This window comes from Scyliorhinus torazame, chromosome 13 (assembly GCF_047496885.1).
Source record: "Scyliorhinus torazame isolate Kashiwa2021f chromosome 13, sScyTor2.1, whole genome shotgun sequence".
NCBI classification, from domain to species: Eukaryota; Metazoa; Chordata; class Chondrichthyes; order Carcharhiniformes; family Scyliorhinidae; genus Scyliorhinus; species Scyliorhinus torazame.
In genome coordinates this window covers 52,325,033-52,352,580 of record NC_092719.1, presented here as the reverse complement: position 1 = coordinate 52,352,580, position 27,548 = coordinate 52,325,033, and the positions used below count along the sequence as shown (strand labels likewise).

Here is a 27,548-nt window from a genome sequence, read left to right as displayed (position 1 = left end):
GCCTCTGGGTCACTGTCTGTGTGGAGTTTGTACATGCTCCCGTGTCTGCGTGGGTTTCGTCCCCACAACACAAAGATGTGCAGCATAGGTGGATTGGTCACACTAAATTACGCCTTAATTGGAAAAAATTAATTGGATACTCGAAAAAAAATTTAAAACAATGATCATCGAAGTAAGGAAATAAAATTTATTTTAAAGAAGCTTGTGCCAAACAGGTACAAAAAAAAAAAAACCTCCCCCACCCCAGCCCCGGCCAACCCCCAAAGATCAGCCAAATAAAAATAACTCTCTGATAAGCCTCACAGCACATTGCTCACATCATTGCGATCAAGTCCTGATCACTGAGCGACTGATTAACTCCAATGGAATGTGAGCATGTATTAATAATTAACCCTACACGCTCATCTTGTGTGGCGAAAAAGTAGAGATTGAGTGAGTATTAACTAAACAAAAAATAACAAACATTAGTGAAATTAGGCTAAAAAAACATGCAGGTTAAAATCACCAACTATTTACATTGAATCAGAGAATCCCTACAGTGCAGAAGGAGGCCATTCAGCCCATCATGTCTGAACTGACCCTCTGAAAGAGCACCCTACCTAGACCCACCCTATCCCATAACCCCTCCTAGGAGCAATTTAACATAGCCAATCCACCAACCTGCACATCTTTGGACTGTGTAAGAAATCCAGAGCACTTGGAGGAAACCCACACAGACACGGGGAGAACGTGCAAACTCCACACAGACAGCCGCCCGAGGTCGGAATCGAACCCGGTTCCCTGATGCTGTGAGGCAGCAGTGCTAGCCACTGTGCCACCGCACCCGCCAGAATTCTTTTTCTTTAAGTAATACTATTATTGATTTATAATTTAATGCCCCTGTGGAAAATCAGTTAATATTTTATCAAAGAAGTTGTTACAACACAAGTGTTACAATCAGAAGAAACCTGCTTGTCTCACTAAAAGAGAACTTCTGACTGAATCACGAATTTAAATTTCTCGTTATCCGTCGCCGCAAAACACAAACTGTTATCAACCCCAGGGGCTAGGCAGCAGTACTGTTTTGTATCTTCTGCAAAATGTATGTGCAAGGACCCTCCCTGGGTGGTTTCCCTGTTTGAAGTACTTAAGCTAGTACCCACTTCTCGTGGGCTATATCAGGGCCCTTTTTTAAAAATATATATTCTTCAATGGGATGTGGGCATCACTGGTTAAGCCCATATTTACTGCCCATTCCTGATTGCCCTCGAGAAGGTGGCAGTGAATTGCTTTCTTGAACTCTGCGGTCCATGTGATGTAGGTACACCTATTGTGATATTAGGGAGGGTGTTCCAGGATTTTGACCCAGTGACAGTGAAGGAATGGCGATATCTTTCTAAGTCAGGATGCTGGGTGACTTGGAGGGAAACTACCGGATGATGGCGTTCCCATGTGTCTGCTGCCCTTGTCTGACTCGATGGTAGTTCCCATCGGTTTGGAAGGTGCTGGCTAAGGAACCTTGGCGAGTTACTGCAGCGCATCTTGTAGATACAGTAAGAAGTCTTACAACACCAGGGTAAAGTCCAACAGGTTTGCTTGGAGTCACTAGCTTTCGGAGCACACCTCCTTCATCAGGTGTGTCCCTTCATCAGGTGTGCACCATCTTGTCGATGGTACACACTGATGTCACTGTGGTGGAGGGAGTAAATGTTTGTGGATGGGATGTAAAGCAAGTGGTTGCATTGTCCGAGATGGTGTCGAGCTTCTGGAGTGCTGATAGAGCTGCACTCATCCAAGCAAGTGGAGAGTATTCCATTACACTCCTGACCTGTGCCTTGTAAATAGTGGTCAGGCTTTGGGGAGTCAGGAGTTGAGTTAATCGACGCAGGATTCCAAGCCTCTGACCTGTTCTTGTAGCCACAGTATTTATATGGCTCGTCTGGTCAATGGTAACCCCAGGATGTTGATGGTGAGGGATTCAGTATTGGTAATAACACTGAATGTCAAAGGGCGATGGTTAGATCTTCCCCTGTTGGAGCTGGTCATGACCTGGCATGAATGTTACTTGCCACTCGTCAGCCTAAGCTTGGATATCATCTGGACATTTTTGTTCAATACCTCCTGTTTTGGGTTTCCAACCCATTACTTATCATTCCACACACCTTTCAGTGTTGCTCTTTAAAGATCACATCTGCTGGGTTCCTATAGTACGGCTGAAGTGTGGGGCTCCTGGCTCAGTGATATTAGCAGGTCTTTTGTGCTGTAGGGTGGAAGGCAACTCAAGAAAGGTCGAGTTTTGCCACCAGTACGTCGAGTTTTGGCACCATGTTGTAACCTTCCTGCTTACCATTGGCTGGGGACTAATGGCAATCCCACAATCCTGTGGGAGTATGAGCTTCCCCAATGAGGGGGGTGGAGAAATCATTAGCAGACTCCCTGTATAAATAAAGCTGGTCAATTTGGAACCAGCAGGAAGGAGTAAGCAGCAAGTGAGGTTGCTGCTGTTGTGTATAGATATGTTATTGTAAATAAATGTTATTTCTTTGTATCCTTGAAACTTGTACTGGATTCTTCGTGGCCCTCACAAAACTGGCGACGAGGGTTAAAGTGACTAGCTGTCTACACTGCTGAAGCCACCTCCCTGGATTTTTGTTGGATACAGGTTGGAAGTTGTTTTCTATTATACCATGCCTCTGTATGGACGTTTGGATGTTTTTGATGCTGCGCTGGAAAGCTGGAGCCAGGATGCACAACGGATGCGTTACTATTTCCGGGCAAACAATATCACCGAAAACGAGTGCCAGGTGGTCATATTGCTCACCGCCTGCGGCCCGCATACGTTTGGGGTGATTAGGATGCTTACGTACCCAGCTGTGCCAGACACCAAAACGTTTGATGAACTTGTGAATTTAGTGGGGCAGCATTTTAACGCAACCCCATCCACGATAGTCCAACGTTACCGGTTTAATACCACTGAGAGGACCCCAGGAGAATCCCTTGCCGACTTTCTATCCAGGTTACGCAGGATTGCGGAGTACTGTGACTATATAGAACATAACAGCACAGTACAGGCCCTTCGGCCCTCGATGTTGCGCCGACCTGTGAAACCACTCTAAAGCCCATCTACACTATTCCCTTATTGTCCATATGTCTATCCAATGACCATTTGAATGTCCTCAGTGTTGGCAAGTCCACTACTGTTGCAGGCAGGGCATTCCACGCCCTTACTACTCTCTGAGTAAAGAACCTACCTCTGACATCTGTCTTATATCTATCTCCCCTCAATTTAAAGGTATGTCCCCTCGTGCTAGACATCAATATCCGAGGAAAAAGGCTCTCACTGTCCACCCTATCAAATCCTCTGATCATCTTGTATGCCTCAATTAAGTCACCTCTTAACCGTCTTCTCTCTAACGAAAACAGCCTCAAGTCCCTCAGCCTTTCTTCATAAGATCTTCCCTCCATACCAGGCAACATTCTGGTAAATCTCCTCTGCACCCTTTCCAATGTTTCCACATCCTTCCTATAATGCGACGACCAGAATTGCACGCAATACTCCAAATGCGGTCGCACCAGAGTGTTGTATAGCTGCAACATGACCTCATAGCTCCTAAACTCAATCCCTCTACCAATAAAAGCTAACACACCGTACACCTTCTTAACAACTCTCTCAACCTGGGTGGCAACTTTCAGGGATCTATGTACATGGACACCGAGATCCCTCTGCTCATCCACACTGCCAAGAATCTTACCATTAGCCCAGTACTCTGTCTTCCTGTTATTCCTTCCAAAATGAATCACCTCACACTTTTCTGCATTAAACTCCATTTGCCACCTCTCAGCCCAGCGCTGCAGCTTATCTATGTCCCTCTGTAACTTGTAACATCCTTCCGCACTGTCCACAACTCCACCGACTTTAGTGTCATCTGCATATTTACTCACCCATCCTTCTACGCCCTCCAGGTCATTTATAAAAATGACAAACAGCAGTGGCCCCAAAACAGATCCTTGTGGTACACCACTAGTAACTGGACTCCAGTCTGAACATTTCCCATCAACCACCACCCTTTGTCTTCTTCCAGCTAGCCAATTTCTGATCCAAACTGCTAAATCACCCTGAATCCCATGCCTCCGTATTTTCTGCAGTAGCCTACCATGGGGAACCTTATCAAACGCTTTACTGAAATCCATTTACACCACATCAACTGCTTTACCCTCATCCACCTGTTTGGTCACCTTCTCAAAGAACTCAATGTTTGTGAGGCACGACCTACCCTTCACAAAACCGTGTTGACCATCTCTAATCAAATTATTCCTTTCTAGGTGATTATACATCCTATCTCTTATAAACCTTTCCAAGATTTTTCCCACAACAGAAGTAAGGCTCACTGGTCTATAGTTACCGGGGTTATCTCTTTTCCCCTTCGTGAACAAGGGGACAACATTTGCTATCCTCCAGTCTTCTGGCACTATTCCTGTAGACAAAGATGACTTAAAGATCAAGGCCAAAGGCTCAGCAATCTCCTCCCTAGCTTCCCAGAGAATCCTAGGATAAATCCCATCCGGCCCAGGGGACTTACCTATTTTCACACTTTCCAGAATTGCTAACACCTCCTCCTTATGAACCTCAAGCCCTTCTAGTCTAGTAGCCTGAATCTCAGTATTCTCCTCAACAATGTTGTCTTTTTCCTGTGTGAATACTGATGAAAAATATTCATCAGAATCCTAGGATAAATCCCATCCGGCCCAGGTGACTTATCTATTTTCACACTTATGGCATTCTGGGCCTGCATAGGAGCATTTGATCCAACAGAAACATAGAAAATAGGAGACCATTCGGCCCTTCAAGCCTGCTCTGCCATTCATTATGACTATGGTGAGACATTGTCAGAAATGTTACGCAACCGTTTGGTTTGCGGTATTAACAATGCGGCCACCCAGAGAAAGTTGTTAGCTGAGCCAATATTGACTTTTCAACAGGCCATTCAAATAGTATTGTCCCGAGAGAGCGCAGAACGAGGAGTGCAGGAGATACGGGAATGGAAGTGCATGCCTTGGGGCGCAACCCCTTCCGTCCGAAAACGTCCCCCTGCACTCCTGCGGTACCTTGGGGGAGATTGACGCCAGTGGCCGTCGGACATTCCTCACCAAAGGGAGCCTTCTCCAGAACCAATGGATGAGGAGCCATGTCCGTGTCAGACTTGTAGGCGCCGACCACGTCGCGGACGCCGGTCCTGGGGGCGCCTGAGGCGCAATCGTTCCAACCGAAACTGGGACCAGCCCAGTGCCTTCCATGTGGATGAACCTGCAGCGACTACTCCTGAGGACGTGGAGGCGGAGGACGACTGCCTGCAGCTGCATTGTGTGGCAGGCCCCGTGTGGCCCCCATTAAGGTGACAGTACCGGTCAATGGTCACCTGCTTGAGATGGAGTTGGACACTGGCGCAGCGGTCTCCGTGATCGCCCAGAGGGCATTCGACCACATCAAGCAGGGTATACAGACCCTTACACTAACTGACTCACAGGCCAGGTTGGCCACCTACACGGGGGAACCACTGGACATTGCAGGAACTATGATGACCCCTGTTGTTTATGGACGCCAGGAGGGGCGTTTCCCACTTATCGTGGTGCGCGGCCATGGGCTAAGCCTGTTGGGTCGGGACTGGTTGTGCCATTTGCGCTTGCACTGGCAGCACATCGTCCAAACAGTTTCTGAAGGGTTGACTGAGGTGTTAGGATGATACCCAGATGTATTCCAGCCCGGTTTGGGGAAAATAAAAAGGGCCGTAGCCCGTATCCAAGTCGAACCAGGAGCCACGCCATGCTATTTCCGGGCGCGCCCGGTGCCTTACGCCTTGCTCGAGAAGGTAGAAGGGGAGCTCACTCGTTTGGAAACGTTGGGTATTATCAGGGTATTACTGGGCAGCACCAATTGTACCTGTAATGAAGCCAGATGCCACAGCTCGCTTGTGTGGCGAATATAAACTTTGTGAATACGGCGTCCCGACTCGACCGATATCCAATGCCTCACATAGAGGATCTCTACACAAAGCTTGCAGGTGGACTCTCGTTCACAAAATTAGATACGAGTCACGCCTACCTACAGTTGGAGCTGGACCCTGCCTTCCGACCATATGAACGATTAATACACACCGGGGCCTGTATGAATATACACGGTTGCCCTTTGGAGTATCCTCTCCCTGCGCTATTTTTCAACGCGTTATGGAGGGCATTTTGAGAGGTTTACCGCGTGTCGCTGTCTACTTAGATGACGTTTTGATCACAGGGACGTCGGAGCAGGAACATTTTGAAAATCTGGAGGCTGTCCTTAAACACTTTTCGGAGACTGGAGTCTGTTTATGTTGCACAAAGTGCGTCTTTCAGGCGAAGGAAGTAGTCTACCTGGGTTATCGGGTGGACCGCGAAGGTTTGCACCCCGTCGCAGAGAAGGTGCGCGCGATTCAACAGGCCCCCGCCCCGACAGACACTTCGCATCTTCGTTCTTTTCTCGGCCTCGTAAAAGATTACGGGAAGTTCCTCCCCAATCTGGCAACTACGCTGGCCCCGTTGCATCTTCTGCTCAAGAAAAATCACACCTGGGTTTGGGGTCAGCCGCAAGAAACCGCTTTCCGGAGGGTAAAACAACAATTGTCGTCGTCTGGGTTACTAACCCACTATAATCCTGGAAAGCCTTTGCTCGTCACATGTGATGCATCCCCGTATGGTATTGGGGCCGTCCTGTCCCACAAGATGGAGAACGGGGCCGAGCGGCCGATAGCTTTCGCCTCCCGCACATTGACTGCAGCGGAGAAAAAGAACACGCAGATCGAGAAGGAGGGCCTGGCAGTGGTCTTTGCGGTGAAACGTTTCCACCAGTACGTGTATGGCCGCCACTTCACTATCGTGACTGATCATAAGCCTCTGCTGGGACTTTTCAGAGAGGATAAGCCAATACCGCCCATTGCTTCTGCACGGATCCAGCGCTGGGCTTTGTTGCTCGCTGCATACGAGTATTCTCTGGAGCACAAACCAGGAACGCAGATAGCGAATGCCGACGCACTGAGCCGATTGCCTTTATCGACCGGCCCCATGTCGACCTCCACGACCGATGAGGTGGTTGCAACCCTAAATTTTATGGACACCTTGCCTGTCACGGCATCACAGATCTGCGAGTGGACCCAGACGGAGCCAGTCCTGTCAAAGGTTCGACACATAGTCCTGTATGGTGGGCAGCATAGACAGCTCCCAGGCGAGTTGCAGGCATTTTCCTCCAAGCTGTCAGAATTCAGCGTGGAAGATGGCATCCTCTTGTGGGGGATGCGTGTGGTTGTCTCGGAAAAAGGACAGGAGCTGATACTAAGAGACTTGCACAATGGGCATCTGTTAAGTAATGGGTTAAGAGTGAAGTAATGCATTAAGAGACATTGCAATTAGTTGTCTCATTTATGTTAAGTATCCAGTGATTGACACTGATATGTAAGGGGCTTCAGGTGGCCCTTGGGTCAGGTGGTGTGTTGTTGGAGTTTTGTGCAGAGGCTGTGGAAGTGAAATAAATGGTGTTTGCTGAGAAGGAACAGGACTTCTGACTTTTCATACAACGGTAACTAAAACGTTTAACACATCCAGGTGTGACCAAAATAAAAATGTTGGCCCGGAGTTATGTTTGGTGGCCAGGCCTTGACGCCGACATTGAGAAGGTGGCCCAAAACTGCTCCATTTGTCAGGAGCATCAGAAGCTTACGCCGGCCGTGCCCCTACATCACTGGGAATGGCCAGGGCGGCCTTGGGTGCGCTTGCATGCGGATTTCGCCGGCCCTTTTCAAGAATCCATGTTCCTTTTATTAATCGACGCCCAGTCTAAATGGCTAGAGGTGCATAAGATGCTAGGCACAACGTCCTGTGCAACAATTGAGAAGATGCGTTTGTCTTTTAGTACACATGGCTTCCCCGAGGTGCTGGTCACGGATAACGGCGCTCCATTCACCAGTGAGGAGTTTGCGAGGTTCATGAAGATGAACGGCATACGCCATATCCGCACTGCCCCTTACCACCCGGCTTCCAATGGGTTGGCAGAGCGCGCAGTGCAGACATTCAAAGAAGGCCTAAAGAAGCAGTCTTCCGGGTCAATGGACACGAAACTGGCTCATTTCCCCCCCCCCCCCCCCCCCCCCCCCCCCCCAATGCGGTGACTGGGGTAGCTCCCGCAGAACTCCTAATGGGCTGGCGACTTCGCACCCGCCTTAGTATGGTTTTCCCGGACATTGGCGCAAAAGTACGCCGCACACAAGAACGGCAGGGACAGGGTTTTTCTCGGCATCGGCCGATTCGGCAGTTTGCGCCCAGTGACCCAGTGTTCGTTCGCAATTTTGCTGGTGGTGCCCAGTGGGTCCTTGGCGTAATCTTTCGCCAAACGGGCCCTATATCTTACCAGGTGCAAGCCCAGGGTCGTCTCCAGCGCAAACATGTAGACCACGTTCGGTCCAGAGGACTATCCCTTCCAAAGATTCCCCGCCCCCGGAGCTCATTTCTACAGCCGCAGAGACTGGAGACAATGGACAGTAGTCCTCACAATCTTCCTCTGGTGCCTCACTCAAAGCCTGCGCAGGTCGTTACAGAAGCGCGCGGAGATAGAGACGCCGAGATGACAGAGGCAGTAGACTCTGACTCCGAGATGGGGAATGCATCAGAGGGGGAATCCTCGGGGCCCACGGGCCGTGGATGTACAACCGTTACGCCGTTCATCACAGAAGCGCCGGTCTCCGTCTCGTTCGCGCCTCGTGCAAATGGTATCCGGCCTGCGGCAAAACGAGTCTGACGCCCTCCTTCGCCAGGGTCTTCGGTGGATTCCTTGGACTTTGGGGGGGGCGGGATGTTATAACCTGCCTGCTTACCATTGGCTGGGGACTAATGACAATCCCACAATCCTGTGGGAGTATGAGCTTCCCCAATAAGGGGGGGGGGGGGCGGAGAAATCATTAGCAGACTCCCTGTATAAATAAAGCTGGCCAATTTGGAACCAGCAGGAAGGAGTAACCAGCAAGCGAGGTTGCTGCTGTTGTGTATATATATGCTATTGTAAATAAATGTTATTTCTTTGTATCCTTGAAACTCGTGCTGGATTCTTCAAGGCCCTCACAAAACACCAGTATTCAGTTTCAGCAGCAAGTACAGTGCTTAGCACTGTTGCTTCGCAGCGCCAGGGTCCCAGGTTCGATTCCCGGCTTGGGTCACTGTCTGTGCAGAGTCTGCACGTTCTACCTGTGTCTGCGTGGGTTTCCTCCGGGTGCTCCGGTTTCCTCCCACAAGTCCCGAAAGGCGTGCTGTCAGGTGAATTGGACATTCTGAATTCTCCCTCTGTGTACCCAAACAGGGACCGTAGTTTGGCGACTAGGGGATTTTCACAGTAACTTCAATGCAGGGTTAATGTAAGCCTACTTGTGACAATAAAGATTATTATTAAGAACATTTCAAAAGAGTTGGGTAATATGTTGCCCTCAGACTGTCCTGGCTGCTTGCCCTCAGTGTTACAATGCTTGGCAGGGTTTGTCCCTTCGGTGGAGAATGGTTTCAATGCCTAACCATAATTCTTGTGCTTTCTGTATGTGGGGCGGCTGTGAGGAATCTTGCCGTTGGGGCGGCATGTGGTGCAGTGGTTAGCACTGGGACTGCAGCGGTGAGGACCCGGGTTTGAATCCCGGCCCTGGGTCACTGTCCGTGTTCAGTTTGCACATTCTCCCAGTGTCTGCGTGGGTCTCACCCTCACAACCCAAAGTGTGCAAGGTAGGTGGATTGGCCACACTAAATTGCTCCTTAATTGGAAAAGAAAAATAATTGGCTACTCTTAAATTTATTTTAAAAATCCTGCCGTTGGGCAATGTTTAATGTTAAGCACTGTTATCAGTTCATTCACTATTCAACCATTTTATTAGGCCGGAAATGATTGTCTTTTGGATGATGGGGAGGCTATTGTTGATTAGTGTGGCCACTCCTCTGCACCTCTATGTCAATGCTATGTTCATGATGAAGTCTCTGTTGATAATGAATTGTTCGATCTGCTTCAATTCCCAGCACTTGCTCACACACCAGCTGTGTTGGGCGGAGGTTGGATTTAGAAAAAAAATCAGAAGAGAGCTATGTAATTAACAAACAGTTTGTAAAATTCTATTCTCAGAAATCACACATTTCAAAGACATGCACACATGCAATTTTGTTGGCAGTTTTTAAAATTACAGAGGAAATAGAGTTCTACTTTTCATTAAAGTCAGGTATTTTACTCAAATATTTAAGTAAATATATAAAAATGTGCATAAGATGCCACAGTAACATCACTGCTTGAAGTATGCATGAAGTTGCCCATTTACCGAGACTACAATGCCACTTTGGCGGCTGAGCTAACATACAGCCCCTCAGTTGTTTGCCTTATTATCTGCCCTTTCAAGCATCAAGGAGGAAATGTACTTTGTGACTCATAAAAATTTACTCAGTTATGTACAAGTTCTGACTCATAAATAAAGGAATAACTGAAATGTTTTGACCTGCAAGGGATAACAAAAAAAACCTGAAACAACTTGTGTCAGTAAAGACATGGAAGCGATGAGGTAGGGCAATAATTTTCAACTCAGTAAAAGATACTGAAGGGTTGATGCCAAGTGATGAATTAGCACACCTTTAGTGCAACACTGGATCCATTTTATAATCATTTAAACATTTAAAAAAAAATTTTTTTTAAAGAGTAGCCAATTATTTTTTTTCCCCCAATTGAGGGGCAATTTAGCGTGGCCAATCCACCTAACCTGCACATCTTTGTGTTATGGGGGGCGAAACCCATGCAGACACGGGGAGTGACCTATTAGATTTCTTAATTATGATGTTTTAACATGTTAGCCCATATAGGTGATTATAAATCTGACTTACAATATTGTATTTAACAAAATGAATGGTAAAAGAACCAAGGAGCTAACTGACATGTTTTGTTATTCAGTGACTGCTTGATTTCTACCTTCGTTCAGAGATTGAATGGAATTTGATGTTTTTCTTTTGAAAATTAAAAAACAAGTTCGCCACAGAATGCATCAAAATATATCTTTTTTTTTTTAAAAGGTGTATAATCATAGCAATCCCTAGATTCTGACAAAGGACCTTTGAACCTTTATGTACTCTTCAGTAAGACTTTGAACCGTAATCTCCCCTCCTATTTCACTTCCTTTCCTCCTACTGTCATCATAAGACTTTCATTCCATCGACATCTCGCCGTCAACAAAGCAGAAAAAGTGATTGAAGGAAGAATTAAAACACTGCAAGTGAGTGAAAGCAGGCACTGGTTTCCGATTACATTATCCTGAAGGTGCAAGATTAAAACATACAGCATTATAATATAGCACTAAGCTTGCATTCGGTGGGAAAAATCTATTCGTACAATGAGTGCTGGTCAGTTGCTCAAGATTTGAGCAAACAGGTTTTACCAAGTACACAGCCATAAAAGCTTATCCGACTGAAACACCTTGCAGGATGATGTCCATAGCAGACCATCAGTGCAATGAACTATGTAGCTGTGCAGATTTCACAACAACAGTAAAATTGCACAGGTACCTCCACCATACACACTACTTGCTCTCAGAAGCTGGAATAGTTGCTATCTGGTCTTCCAGCGCCAGAAGCAGATTATGTACTTCATGGTGCTGAGATAGAAACATAGGAATTAGGAGGAGACCGCCATTCGGCCCTTTGTGCCTGTTCCACAATTCATGATGATCATCCAACTCAGTCACTTGTTCCTGCTCCTCCCCCCCCCCCCCCCATATCCTTTGATCCTTTAGCCCCAAGTGCTACATTTAATTCCTTCTTGAAAACAGTGTTTTGGCCTCTGCTGCTTTCTGTGGTAGAGAATTCCACATGTTCACTACTCACTGGGCGAAGAGATTTCTCCTCATCTCAGTCCTAAATGGTTTACCATGTATCCTTAACTGTGACCTCTGATTCTTGACTCTCCCGCCATCAGGAACATCCTTCCTGCATCTACCCCCGGTCTGGTCCTGTTAGGATTCTATTTGCTGGAGTTTAGAAGAATGAGGGGGAATCTCTTGGAAAAATAGAATTCCAACCGATTCAATCTCTCCTCATACGTCAGTCCCTCCATCCCAGGAATCATTCTGGTACATTTTCACTGCACTCCCTCTGTAGAAAGAACATCCTTCCTCAGGTAAGGAGACCAAAACTACACACAATATTCCAGGTGTGGCCTCACCAAGCCCTGTGTAATTGCAGCAAGACATCCATGCTCCGGTATTCGAATTCCCTTGCAAAGAAGGCCAACATGCCATTTGCCTTCTTGACTGCCTGCTACACCTGCATGATTATTTTCAGCGACTGGTGTACAAGTCTCAGGTCTCGTTGCACATTCCCCTCTCTTATCTATAGCCATTCACTTAATAATCTGCTTTCTCTACCAAAGTGGATAGCCTCACATTTATCCACATTTATACTGCATCTGCTATACATTTGCCCACTCACTCAACTGGTCTAAATCACACTGAAGCATCTCCACATCCTCCTCGCAGCTCACCCAGCTTTGTGCCATCTGCAAATTTGGAGATATTACATTTAGTTCATTCATCTAAATTATCAATATATATTGTGTACAGCTGGGATCTTAGCACCGGTCCCTGTGGTACCCCACTAGTCATTGCTGCCATTTGGAAAAATACCTGTTTATTCCTACTCTTTGCTTCCTGTATGCCAACCAGTTTTCTATCCAGCTCAATATACTACTCCCAATCCCATGCAATTTAATTTTACACCCAAATCTCGTGTGTGACTTTGACAAAAGCCTTCGGAAAGTCCAAATAAACCACATGCACTAGCTCCTCCTCGTCAACTCGACTAGTTGCATCTTCAAAAAATTCCAATAGTTTTCTAAATCCATGCTTACTCGGTCTGATTCTGCGACTGTTTTCCCAACTGCTCTGATTTAAATATTTTATTTTATTTTAAAAAAATTTAGAGTACCCAATTATTTTTTTTTCCAATTAAGGGGCAATTTAGTGTGGCCAATCCACCTACTTTGTACATCTTTGGGTTGTGGGGGTGAAACCCACGCAGATACGGGGAGAATGTGCAAACTCCACACGGACTGTGACCCTGGGGTGGGATTCAAACTCGGGCCCTCAGCGCCAATGCTAACCACTGTGCCATGTGCCGCTCCCTGCTTTAAATATTTTATAATGGACCGATGTCAGGCTGACTGGTCTATAATTCCCTGTTTTCTCTCTACCTCCATTTTAAAATAGTGGGGTTACATTAACTACCCTCCATTCTGTAGGAAATCTTCCAGAGTCTATAGAATCTTGGAAAATGACCACCAATGCATATACTATTGCTAGGGCCACTTCCTTAAGTATTCTGGGATGTAGATTTTCAGGCTCTGGGAATTTATATGGCCTTCAATCCCATCAATTTTGCCCAACACCATTTCCCTACTAATACTGATTTCCTTCAGTTCTTCCCTCTCACTAAACTCTGTGTTCCCCAACATATCTGGCACATTATTTGTGCCTTCTTTTGTGAAAACAGAAACAATGTATTTAGTTGGTCAGTCATTTCTTTGTTCCCCATTATAAATTCCTTGTTTCTGGGCGGCACGGTGGCCCAGTGGTTAGCACTGCTGCCTCATGGCGCCGAGGACCCAGGTTCGTTTCCGGCCCTGGTCACTGTCCATGTGGAGTTTGTACATTCCCCCCAGGTGTGTGTGGTTTCACTGCCACAACCCAAATATGTGCAGGGTAGATGGATTGGCCACGCTAAATTGGCCCTTAATTGGAAAAAAGATTTTTTGTTTCTGACTGTGATTTGTCTCCACCAATCATTTTCTTTACTTACCTATAGATGCTTTTATAGTCAGTTTTTATGTTCCCTGCAAGATTACTCTTATAGAATCATAGAATTTACATTGCGGAAGGAGGCCATTCAGCCCATCGAGTCTGCACCGGCCCTTGGAAAGAGCACCCTACTTAAGTCCACGCCTCCACCCCATCACCGAAACCCATTAACCCCACCTAACATTTTTGGACACGAAGCGCAATTTATCATGTCCAATCCACCTAACCTGCACATCTTTGGACTGTGGGAGGAAACGGAGCACCCGGAGGAAACCCACGCAGACATAGGGAGAACGTGCAGACTCCACACAGACAGTGACCCAAGCGGAATTGAACCTGGGACCCTGGAGCTGTGAAGCAGCTGTGCTAACCACTGTGTACTCTATTTTCCCCTTTTTTTAAATTTAGAGCACCCAATTGTTTTTTTCAGATTAAGAGGCAATTTAGTGTGGCCAATTCACCTGCCCTGCACATCTTTAGGTTATGGGGGTGAGACCCACGCAGACATGGGGAGAATTTGCAAACTCCACATAGACAGTGGTGACCAGGATCGAACCCGGGTCCTCAGCGCCGTGAGACAGCAGTGCTAACCACTGTGCCACCGTGCCTCCCCTATTTTCTCCTTCTTTTTTTTAATCATATTTTATTGAAAATTTTTGGTCAACCAACACAGTACATTGTGCATCCTTTACACAATATTATAACAACACAAATAACAATGACCTATTTTATAAACAGAAAATGAATAAATAATAAATAACAAAAGGGAAAACTAACCTTAATTGGCAACTGCCTTATCACAAGTAACACTCTCCAAAAATATAATTTAACAGTCCAATATATAATTATCTGTAGCAACAACCTATACATATTATACAGTATATATTAACAACCCTGAGAGTCCTTCTGGTTCCTCCTCCACCCCCCCCCACCCCCACCCCCCCCCCGGATCCTGGGCTGCTGCTGCTGCCTTCTTTTTTCCATTCCATCTATCTTTCTGTGAGGTATTCGACGAACGGTTGCCACCGCCTGGTGAACCCTTGAGCCGACCCCCTTAGGACGAACTTAATCCGCTCTAGCTTTATAAACCCTGCCATGTCATTTATCCAGGTCTCCACCCCCGGGGGCTTGGCTTCTTTCCACATTAGCAATATCCTACGCCGGGCTACTAGGGACGCAAAGGCCAAAACATCGGCCTCTCTCGCCTCCTGCACTCCCGGCTCTTGTGCAACCCCAAATATAGCCAACCCCCAGCTTGGTTCGACCCGGACCCCCACTACTTTTGAAAGCACCTTTTGTCACCCCCATCCAAAACCCCTGTAGTGCCGGGCATGACCAAAACATATGGGTATGATTCGCTGGGCTTCTCGAGCACCTCGCACACCTATCCTCCACCCCAAAAAATTTATTGAGCCGTGCTCCAGTCATATGCGCCCTGTGTAATACCTTAAACTGAATCAGGCTTAGCCTGGCACACGAGGACGACGAGTTTACCCTGCTTAGGGCATCTGCCCACAGCCCCTCCTCGATCTCCTCCCCCAGCTCTTCTTCCCATTTCCCTTTTAGTTCATCTACCATAGTCTCCCCTTTGTCCCTCATTTCCCTATATATATCTGACACCTTACCATCCCCCACCCATGTCTTTGAGGTCACTCTGTCCTGCACCTCTTGTGTCGGGAGCTGCGGGAATTCCCTCACCTGTTGCCTCGCAAAAGCCCTCAGTTGCATATACCTGAATGCATTCCCTTGGGGCAACCCATATTTCTCGGTCAGCGCTCCCAGACTCGCGAACTTCCCATCCACAACACATCTTTCAGTTGTGTTATTCCTGCTCTTTGCCACATTCCATATCCCCCATCCATTCCCCCCGGGGCAAACCTATGGTTGTTTCTTATCGGGGACCCCCCCCAAGGCTCCAGTCTTTCCCCTATGCCGTCTCCACTGTCCCCAAATCTTCAGTGTAGCCACCACCACTGGGCTTGTGGTGTAGTTCCTCGGTGAGAACGGCAATGGGGCTGTCACCATAGCCTGTAGGCTACTCCCCCTACAGGACGCCCTCTCTAATCTCTTCCACGCCGCTCCCTCCTCCTCTCCCATCCACTTACTCACCATTGAAATATTAGCGGCCCAATAATACTCACTTAGGCTCGGTAGTGCCAGCCCCCCCCCTATCCCTGCTACGCTGTAAGAATCCCTTCCTCACTCTCGGGGTCTTCCCGGCCCACACAAAACCCATGATGCTCTTTTCGATCCTTTTAAAAAAAGCCTTCGTGATCACCACCGGGAGGCACTGAAACACAAAGAGGAATCTTGGGAGGACCACCATCTTAACCGCCTGCACCCTCCCTGCCAGTGACAGGGATACCATATCCCATCTCTTGAAATCCTCCTCCATTTGTTCCACCAACCGCGTTAAATTTAACCTATGCAATGTGCCCCAATTCTTGGCTATCTGGATCCCCAGGTAACGAAAGTCCCTTGTTACCTTCCTCAACGGTAGGTCCTCTATTTCTCTACTCTGCTCCCCTGGATGCACCACAAACAACTCACTTTTCCCCATGTTCAATTTATACCCTGAAAAATCCCCAAACTCCCCAAGTATCCGCATTATTTCTGGCATCCCCTCCGCCGGGTCTGCCACATATAGTAACAAATCGTCCGCATACAAAGATACCCGGTGTTCTTCTCCTCCTCTAAGTACTCCCCTCCACTTCTTGGAACCCCTCAACGCTATCGCCAGGGGCTCAATCGCCAGTGCAAACAATAATGGGGACAGAGGGCATCCCTGCCTTGTCCCTCTATGGAGCCGAAAATATGCAGATCCCCGTCCATTCATGACCACGCTCGCCATCGGGGCTCTATATAACAGCTGCACCCATCTAACATACCCCTCTCCAAAACCAAATCTCCTCAACACCTCCCACAAATAATCCCACTCCACTCTATCAAATGCTTTCTCGGCATCCATCGCCACTACTATCTCCGTTTCCCCCTCTGGTGGGGGCATCATCATTACCCCTAACAGCCTCCGTATATTCGTGTTCAGCTGTCTCCCCTTCACAAACTCAGTTTGGTCCTCGTGGACCACCCCCGGGACACATTCCTCTATTCTCATTGCCATTACCTTGGCCAGGATCTTGGCATCTACATTTAGGAGGGAAATAGGTCTATAGGACCCGCATTGTAGCGGGTCCTTTTCCTTCTTTAAGAGAAGCGATATCGTTGCTTCAGACATAGTCGGGGGCAGTTGTCCCCTTTCCTTTGCCTCATTAAAGGTCCTCGTCAATACCAGGGCGAGAAAGTCCACATATTTTCTATAGAATTCGACTGGGAATCCATCCGGTCCCGGGGCCTTTCCCGCCTGCATGCTCCTAATTCCTTTCACCACTTCTTCTACCTCGATCTGTGCTCCCAGTCCCACCCTTTCCTGCTCTTCCACCTTGGGAAATTCCAGCCGATCCAAAAAGCCCATCATTCTCTCCCTCCCATCCGGGGGTTGAGCTTCATATAATTTTTTATAAAATGTCTTGAACACTCCATTCACTCTCTCCGCTCCCCGCTCCATCTCTCCTTCCTCATCCCTCACTCCCCCTATTTCCCTCGCTGCTCCCCTTTTCCTCAATTGGTGTGCCAGCAACCTGCTCGCCTTCTCCCCATATTCGTACTGTACACCCTGTGCCTTCCACCATTGTGCGTCTGCAGTGCCCGTAGTCAGCAAGTCAAATTCTACATGTAGCCTTTGTCTTTCCCTGTACAGTCCTCCTCCGGTGCTTCCGCATATTGTCTGTCCACCCTCAAAAGTTCTTGCAGCAACCGCTCCCGTTCCTTACTCTCCTGCTTCCCTTAATGTGCCCTTATTGATATCAGCTCCCCTGTAACCACCGCCTTCAGCGCCTCCCAGACCACTCCCACCTGGACCTCCCCATTATCATTGAGTTCCAAGTACTTTTCAATGCACCCCCTCACCCTTAGACACACACCCTCATCTGCCATTAGTCCCATGCCCATTCTCCAGGGTGGGCGCCCTCCTGTTTCCTCCCCTAACTCCAAGTCCACCCAGTGTGGAGCGTGATCCGAAATGGCTATAGCCGTATAATCCGTTCCCCTCACCTTCGGGATCAACGCCCTTCCCAGCACAAAAAAGTCTATTCGCGAGTAGACTTTATGGACATAGGAGAAAAACGAGAACTCCTTACTCCTAGGTCTGCTAAATCTCCACGGGTCTACACCTCCCATCTGCTCCATAAAATCTTTAAATACCTTGGCTGCTGCCGGCCTCCTTCCAGTCCTGGACTTCGACCTATCCAGCCCTGGTTCCAACACCGTATTAAAATCTCCCCCCATTATCAGCTTTCCCATCTCTAGGTCCGGAATGCGTCCTAGCATCCGCCTCATAAAATTGGCATCATCCCAGTTCGGGGCATATACGTTTACCAAAACCACCGTCTCCCCCTGTAGTTTGCCACTCATCATCACGTATCTGGCCCCGTTATCCGCCACTATAGTCTTTGCCTCGAACATTACCCGCTTCCCCACTAATATAGCCACCCCCCTGTTTTTCGCATCTAGCCCCGAATGGAACACCTGCCCCACCCATCCTTTGCGTAGCCTAACCTGGTCGATCAGTTTCAGGTGCGTTTCCTGTAACATAACCACATCTGCCTTAAGTTTCTTAAGGTGTGCGAGTACCCGTGCCCTCTTTATCGGCCCGTTCAGCCCTCTCACGTTCCACGTGATCAGCCGGGTTGGGGGGCTTCCTACCCCCCCCCCCCCTTGTCGATTTAGCCATCCCCTTTTTCCAGCTCCTCACCCGGTTCCCACGCAGCTGTATCTCCCCCAGGCGGTGCCCCCCCGCCCATCCCCTCCCATACCAGCTCCCCCCTCTCCCCAGCAGCAGCAACTCAGTAATTCCCCCCTCCCACCCCCCCCCCCCCCCACTAGATCCCCGCTAGCGTAATTACTCCCCCCATGTTGCTCCCAGAAGTCAGCAAACTCTGGCCGACCTCGGCTTCCCCCCGTGACCTCGGCTCGCACCGTGCGACGCCCCCTCCTTCCTGCTTCTCTATTCCCGCCATGATTATCATAGCGCGGGAACCAAGCCCGTGCTTCTCCCTTGGCCCCGCCCCCAATGGCCAACGCCCCATCTCCTCCACCTCCCCTCCTCCCCCCATCACCACCTGTGGAAGAGAGAAAAGTTACCACATCGCAGGATTAGTACATAAAACTCCTCTTTCCCCCCTTTTTAACCCCCCTCTTCGCCCCCCACATTCGCCCCACCACTTTGTTCAAACGTTCTTTTTAATAACCCACTCATTCCAGTTTTTCTTCCACAATAAAGTCCACGCTTCATCCGCCGTCGCAAAGTAGTGGTGCCTTCCTCAATATGTGACCCACAGTCTTGCCGGTTGCAGCATTCCAAATTTTATCTTCTTTTTATGAAGCACCGCCTTGGCCCGATTAAAGCTCGCCCTCCTTCTCGCCACCTCCGCACTCCAGTCTTGATAAACGCGGATCACCGCGTTCTCCCATTTACTGCTCCGAGTTTTCTTTGCCCATCTAAGGACCATTTCTCTATCCTTAAAACAGAGGAATCTCACCACTATGGCTCTGGGAATTTCTCCTGCTCTCGGTCCTCGCGCCATCACTCGGTATGCTCCCTCCACCTCCAACGGACCCGCCGGGGCCTCCGCTCCCATTAACGAGTGCAGCATCGTGCTCACATATGCCCCGATGTCCGCTCCCTCCGCACCTTCAGGAAGACCAAGAATCCTCAGGTTGTTCCTCCTTGCGTTGTTCTCCAGTGCCTCCAACCTTTCCACACATCGTTTCTGATGTGCCTCATGCATCTCCGTCTTCACCACCAGGCCCTGTATGTTGTCCTCATTCTCGGCTGCCTTTGCCTTCACGACCCGAAGCTCCCGCTCCTGGGTCTTTTGTTCCTCCTTTAGCCCTTCGATCGCCTGTAGTATCGGGGCCAACAGCTCTTTCTTCATTTCCTTTTTGAGCTCTTCCACACAGCATTTCAAGAACTCTTGTTGTTCAGGGCCCCATGTTAAACTGCCACCTTCCGACGCCATCTTGGTTTTTGCTTGCCTTCCTTGCCGCTGTTCTAAAGGATCCACTGCAATCCGGCCACTTTCTCCTCCTTTTTTCATCCGTATCCAGGGGGGATTCCCTTCTGGTTTACCGCACAGTGTTTTTAGCCGTCAAAATTGCCGTTGGGGCTCCTATCAAGAGCCCAAAAGTCCGTTTCACCGGGAGCTGCCGAAACGTGCGACTCAGCTGGTCATCGCCGCACCCGGAAGTCATCTATTTTCTCCTTCTTAATCAATCCCTTTGTCCTCCTTTGCTGAATTCTAAACTGCTCACAATCCTCAGGTCTGCTGTTCCTTCTGGCCAACTTGCACGCTCTTTCATTGGATCTAATACGATCTCTAATTTCCCTCGTAAGCCGTGGTTTGGCCACCATTCTTGTTTTGCTTTTGACCAACCAGGAATGAGCAATTGTTGCAGTTTACCCATGAGCTCTTTGAATATTTGTCATTGCCTATCCACAGTCAACTCTTGAAGTTACGCTCCCCAATCCATCAGATGCATGTAATAATTTGCTGACACACATTAATGGGGTCCATCCCGAGTTCAAATTTACTTTTGAAATAGAGCAGCCAAATGAGTTTCTTTTCCTCACTGTGCTAGTGGAGACATATATCAATGGGTTCGTCACTTGTTTATCACAACCCTACCTTCACTGGTTAATAAATGCATTGGGTTCCGACAGTTCCATGCAGTAACTAGAAGATTAGCAACCTCATAAGTATGATCCAAGCCATTTGATCACCGAGAAAGCTTGATGCTGAAGTAGGGTGCATCAAAACCATCCAGTGGCAAAATGGCTCCCCTGATCAGATCATGCTATTTCCCCACCCCCACAGCTTTTCAGCATGCACCATATTTTGCTGTGCGTACCCCAACTCTGTAGATTTGCTTATGATTGAAATTAAATATTCTTGTCCTATATGGATCCAGACGATTAAGGTCTGTTCGTTCGCATGATATATAGGTAACTTGTCACAGTTCTCCAGTCTTTATGGTATTAAACTAGAGCTATACTTGGGAACAAAAGTAGGCAGTTGGGAACAGAGTTGGGAAGGTTTCTTTCCAAATGAAAATACGTTTCTGCATGCATAAGAATCGTGTATAGATTTAACAGCATTAACCCTGGCTCTTGGCCCCTCGATGCTGTGCTCCCAGAATTTGAATTTAAAAAGACCAAAATTCAATTGGCTAAAGTGCCAGTCAGTCATCCCACTACAGACCTCCAGGCTAAATCAGAATTTCTTCTGCGTGTAATTACCGCGCTGAATGATGAAACCAATATTGCTGTACAGAATATGAAAAAGTGATAGTATTGTGTTCATTTATTTGGAAGGTTCCATAAATTTGCAGGTTGTTTAGTTGAACTTGAAATATTATAATACAACAATGGTCATACGTGGAGAAAATATTTTTGTTAATGGCCTTTGTAGCACAGGTATCCATTATGACGTGAAGAAAAACATTGCCTTCAGGGCCATCAAATTGGGACTTACTGCAGAGATCAACTGAAACTTTCTAAAACTGCGGTCAACAATGGAGAGTACTGACATGTCAAATTTCAAAAGTTCAGCTGTAGCCTGAGAAGGTGTCATAAGGTCTCCGAGGTGCTTTGTATGCGGAGAGGGCTTAGAGCTTTTATGTTTGCTTGTAAAACAGATAATGGGCAGCAAGGTGAAAATAGAAAGCAAGGAGGCCAGGCAGTGTCACACATGTCAGCACATTGGATACAACTATCAAGTTCTCCCAAAGTTGAAACATAATATCTGTATAAATGTGAAAGGTACAGCCTGTAGGGTAAGGATGTGAATATCAATTGAAAATCTCTTTTTCATAAAGAACAGTTAAGACTGAACATTGAGTTGCCTCAATTTACTGTTTCTTGACGGGATCTTTGATTGTCTAACCACTGTCTTGCTGTTGTGGTTCCACACAGGCCGACTATGGCCATCTATTAAATACATATTTGGTTGTGCGAAAGTGTTCCCTCCCTGGCCTACCACCTCGTGTTGTTTCTCGACTGCAATGTAGACTCCAACCTGTTTCCGGCAATACTGTTCAAGGGGCCATTTTCGCATTTACCTTTTAGCTGATGCTTTTGCAAATAGTTTAGCAAGTTGAACTTCACCATCCAGCATGTTTTGCTTTTGTCATGTATTTTTCTAGTCTTTGGCTCTTTATAAAATACATTTAGAAGCCTGTTCAGATGATAAAAATCTTTCATTAGCATGGTGGCACAATGGTTAGCACTGCTGTCTCACAGCTCCAGGGTCCCAGGTTCAATTAGGCAAGGCTGAAACAACATAACGGGGCCACAAAGCGAAGCCGAGCAGTATCTCTGGCAGCAGCGCACCCCTCCCCGATGAACTCAATGCAGTCTACGCTTGGTTCAAGCAGGAAACCATCAATCTTCTGTCGACTGCCCCAGCAGCCCCCGACACACCCATATCCGCCGTCACAGATTCCGAAGTCAGATCGGTCTTCTGAAAGTGAACCCTGGAAAAGCGATAGGTCTGGACGGGGTTCCTGGCCGTGCACTGAGCCTGCGTGGACCAGCTGGCAGATGTGTTTGCAGACATCTTCAACCTGTCCCTACACTGCTCTGAGGTCCCCACCTGCTTCAAGAAGACCACCATCGTAGCAATGCCAAAGAAGAACCAGGCAACGTGCTTCAATGACTACCGTCCGATGGCCCTGACATCAATCATAATGAAGTGCTTCAAGAATTTGGTCATGAAGCAAATCAACTCCATACCCCCGAATGCCTGGATCCACTGCAATTCACATACCACCGCAACCAGTCCACAGCAAGACGCCATCTCCCTGGCCCTACACTCATCCCTAAAGCATCTTGACAACAAGGACTCTTACACCAGACTCCTGTTTATTGACTACAGCTCCGCTTTTAACACCATAAGCCCAGCCAAGCTCATGCCTCATAGAATTTACAGAGCAGAAGGAGGCCATTCAGCCCATCGATTTTGCACCGGCTCTTGGAAAAACCACCCTACCCAAGGTCAACACCACCACCCTATCCCCATAACCCAGTAACCCCACCCAACACTAAGGGCAATTTTGGACACTAAGGGCAATTTATCATGGCCAATCCACCTAACCCGCACATCTTTGGACTGTGGGAGGAAACCAGAGCACCCGGAGGAAACCCACGCACACACGGGGAGGATGTGCAGACTCCGCACAGACAGTGACCCAAGCCAGAATCGAACCTGGGACCCTGGAGCTGTGAAGCAATTGTGCTATCCACAAGGCTACCGTGCTGTCAATATTCCAAAACCTAGGACTTGGCTCCTCACTGCAACTGGATCATCGACTTTCTGGCCCATAGACCACACTCAGTAAGAATAAACAACAACACCTGCTTCACGATAGTCCTCAATACCGGGACCCTGCAAGGCTGCGTACTTAGCCCCTTACTATACTCCCTATACACACATGACTGCGTGGCAAAATTTGGTTCCAACTCCATCTACAAGTTTACTGATGACACGACCATAGTGGGTCGGATATCAAACAACTACGAGTCAGAATACAGGAAGGAGATAGAGAACCTAGTGGAGCGGTGCAACGACAACAATCTGCCCCTCAATACCAGCAAAACTAAAGAGCTGGTCATTGACTTCAGGAATCAAAGTAATGTACATACCCCTGTCTGCATCAACAGAGCAGAGGTGGAAATGGTTGACAGCTTCAAATTCCTAGGTGTGCACACCACCAAAAATCTGTCCTGGTCCACCCACGTCGACGCTACCACCAAGAAAGCCCAACAGCGCCGATACATCCGCAGGAAACTCAGGAAACTCGGCATGTCCACACTGACTCTTACCAACGTTTACAGATGCACCATAGAAAGCATCCTATCTGGCTGCATCACAGCATGGTATGGCAACTGCTCGCCCAAGACCGCAAGAAACTTCAGAGAGTCCTGAACACTGCCCAGTCCATCACACAGATCCGCCTCCCATCCATTGACCCCATCTACACCTCCCGCAGCCTTGGGAAAGCGGGCAGCATAATCAAAGACCCCTCCCACCCGGCTTACTCACTTTTCCAACTTCTTCCATCGGACAGGAGATACAAAAATCTGAGAACATGCACAAAAAGATTCAAAAACAGCTTCTTCCCCGCTGTTACCAGACTCCTCACCTCAGGGTCAAATACGACACCAAGGTTGTGAACAATCTGGTTTAGCACGGTGGCATAGTGGTGAGCACAGTTGCTTCACAGTTCCAGGTTCGATTCCCGGCTGGGTCACTGTGCGGAGTCCGCACGTTCTCCCCGTGTCTGCGTGGGTTTCCTCCGGGTGCTCCGGTTTCCTCCCACAGTCCAAAGATGTGCGGGTTAGGTGGATCGGCCATGCTAAATTGCCCTAGTGTCCAAAAAAATGTTAAGTGGGGGTTACTGGGTTACGGGATAGGGTAGATATGTGGGCTTCAGTAGGGTGCTCTTTGTAAGGGCCAGTGCAGACTCGATGGGCCAAATTGCCTCCTTCTTCTGCACTGTAAATTCTATGATTCTATAAGTGGACTGACTATGATTCTAGCCTTAGAGAGAGTTGTTAGGGAGAGTATCAAAAGCCCTCCAAGGAGGTTCTAGGTTCACCCCTGCACTGTTAACTTGCAAATTTCAACCACACCAAAATAACTAATCTGATTGCTTCTGAATTTGAGTTGTGGCCAAGAGTAGTATCCATCCCCCACCCACCCCGACTAGCATCCATCAAACCCTTCCAGAAAAGTGTATATATGTACAGTGGATAGGAGAGACCACCAGGATCAGACCGGTTACTGGCATTCACTGTCTGTTTACAAATGCTACAATATGATTATAAAAGGAAAAGGAAGCTCAAGTTGTTTTGCTTTTTAAAAAATATATTTAGAAAGGGTACAAAATGGAATTCCCCTTAGAACATGTGGCATTTCCCATTCATCCTTCAGCACATGTCTGAGCTGGATCAAAGACATCACCAAAGACAACTGCCTGTTGGTCTCGTAATAATTGGGTCATAAAAATTTGATTTCCCCGATGGAATTGCTGTCAAGAATGAAGTTAAATTACTGAAAGATGAACTGTCTCGGCACGCAGTCACACAAGAACAAGGCTATATGATAGACTTGGGTTCAATTGTTCTTCAAACAATGAACTATGACTGCATAAGGGCTGTACAGAAAAATAGTTTTATTTTAAAAATCAGTTGAACACTTTTCCAGGAAGGTTGCCTAATCTTACCCAATTCTCGACTTGATAGAAAATGTTCCTTCGCAGAATCAACTGTTTGGAAATTTATCAATGGGGTTTTTAGCTGAATTTCCCATGTAGTGAGATTTTCCTAAAACTGCATGCAGTTTATTATAAATCTTAGCCTGGCAACAGGTGGCTAAACAATACCAGCAGGGTCAGCGATAGGTAGCTTAATTGATTTGCAGGGCTGGCAGCCTCACATAGTAGCTGAAGAAATGAAGGGATTTGAACAGATAAAAAACTTGAACCTGTACACTTTTACATTTAAAAAGAACTCTGCTCTAAAACTCAACCTCGATAGCATACCTCGAAGAAGCTTTCAAAGCTGACATGTTATATAAATTATTCAATGAATTCCACCGAATCTGTTGCTTCTTGCATTGCCCTGTTACCAGCTTTTCCTTCCAAATTTGTGTAATTTTCTCCCTTTATTTCCTTTAGGCAATGCCTCGGCCTGGGACTTGTTTCAGTGAAGGAGAGAAAAACACGTGACAACATTGAGCATATGAAAACACGGGTGCAAAACAAATGCTTTGGACTATAATAGCAGTATTGTCGCTTCCCGAGAATCAGACTGGCTTTAGGCCTGCATTTCTAATAAACCAGACTGTTCAGGTTTCAGTATGGTCTTGAATAGCACTCACTTTCAATTTATTAATTAGAGGAATTAATATTTTGTTCAAGCGAGAGAAATTAAGTTAGGTAATGATGATACTCGCTGTATAATTATTCCGCTTTAATATCAGATGTAATTTAAGCTCTTTTATTTGGTGAATGCATCAGGCTTCCACTAGAGTTCTGCTTCCTATTTCAATCCCCAACACAATGCCTAGATTAAGAATTCTTCATTCAAATGGAGAACCCTTACAAAATGAACCTTGTGCACCACCTCTATTATGTGCTTTTTGCTATCATTTCTACAGACCATTGTATGCGGAAGACTCAGTCCACTTTTATTTGCCATAATAATCTACATTCCATGCGAAATGAGAAGAAAGAAACTCTCAGGACCTGTGCGAAGAATATTGTTTTTTTTCCCCCAATCACAGTTTATATACTGTCTTGTTGGCATCCAGAGATTTTCATTTTAACCTTGATTCTCCAAATGTTTTCCCTCTCCACTTGTGTCAAGATCAAATCGACAGACTGAAGTGCATCAGGGGGCTGTAGTTCAGCTATTTTAAACTGAAAGCTTAGTAAACATGAGAGGCAGCTGGCTAGCCATACGAATTGCCAGCTGGACTTGCTGCTATCAACACTACAGCGAGTGGCATGTTGCTATTTTTCACACTGTAGTCAGGTGATAATGTATCACTCTTCCTTTGGCACATGTAATAGGCCAAGAGCACATCAATATGTTTGACTGGGCAGCTTGCAATGCAATAACCTAGGCGGCCATAAAGACAACCATCGGGCTGCAGTCTTGAAATCGCTCTCAAGTGGCTTCTTTAATATTTACCTTGGACATCGTGAAGACAGATTGAGGGTGAGTTTCCCCCAGTGGTATGGCTGATGGGTGATGATACTCATATTGAACAGTTAATGACTACTTCACAAGTACTGCAAGTTTAAAGTGAGTGTACAGAATTTACAAGAAATAACAGTTAAAACACAATTGACACAATTTACAGTGAAATAACAAAATCCGGTAAGAGTTCCTCCTGCTCCAGCTAATGTTCCATTGATCGCACCAGCGGGTTCAAGGACTGGCAGTTCTGTTTTATCTTTCAGCAGTGGCAGAATGACATTACAGACATACTGACCAACTGAGAAAGGGAGAGTGAAAAATTCTGGAAGGAGCTGACTCCACGCGATGCATTGGCTGAGCTGAGCAGTATTCAGGACTGACTGCATTCTTTCAAAATAATCTTCATTAGAGGGTTGAAACCACAGGTTTGCTGCCTCTGGCTATTATGCTCTTTGCTTTACATTGATACGTTTCTCAATGGTGTGGAATTATCCCACAAGATTAAACATGATGAATTCGAACTCAACTTTTATTCTTCAAAGCACGCACAGTAGACAAATAATATTGAACTAAATTATCTTTAAACGATTTCACCTTAGGTGACGCCTATTAATAACAACTGGTACTCAATTATGTCTGACCATTATAATAGAGGGATATAAGTTTCTCAAAAGGAGAGGGCTTCTAAAATTGAATAATTACAATAAGACTGTGGGTGTTCAGTAAGAAGAGTATGAGGAGAAGTCTTGAATACACCAGAAAAATAAATTCTGAAAACTTTAAAGTAATCATTTGTGGTTATGGTACCTAGAAAACATTCATTACTTAAAGAAAATGTTCAAAGTTCACCTGAAAATTCAATAATCACCACGGGC

The 27,548-nt window shown here is 47.0% G+C and overlaps 1 protein-coding gene across 5 annotated transcripts in view; it reads right to left on the bottom strand.

Annotated features, from left to right (window-relative positions):
* The window catches only part of celsr1a (cadherin EGF LAG seven-pass G-type receptor 1a), a 432,565-nt gene that overhangs the window by 331,959 nt on the left and 73,058 nt on the right, over positions 1-27,548 (bottom strand). The window lies entirely within an intron of this gene.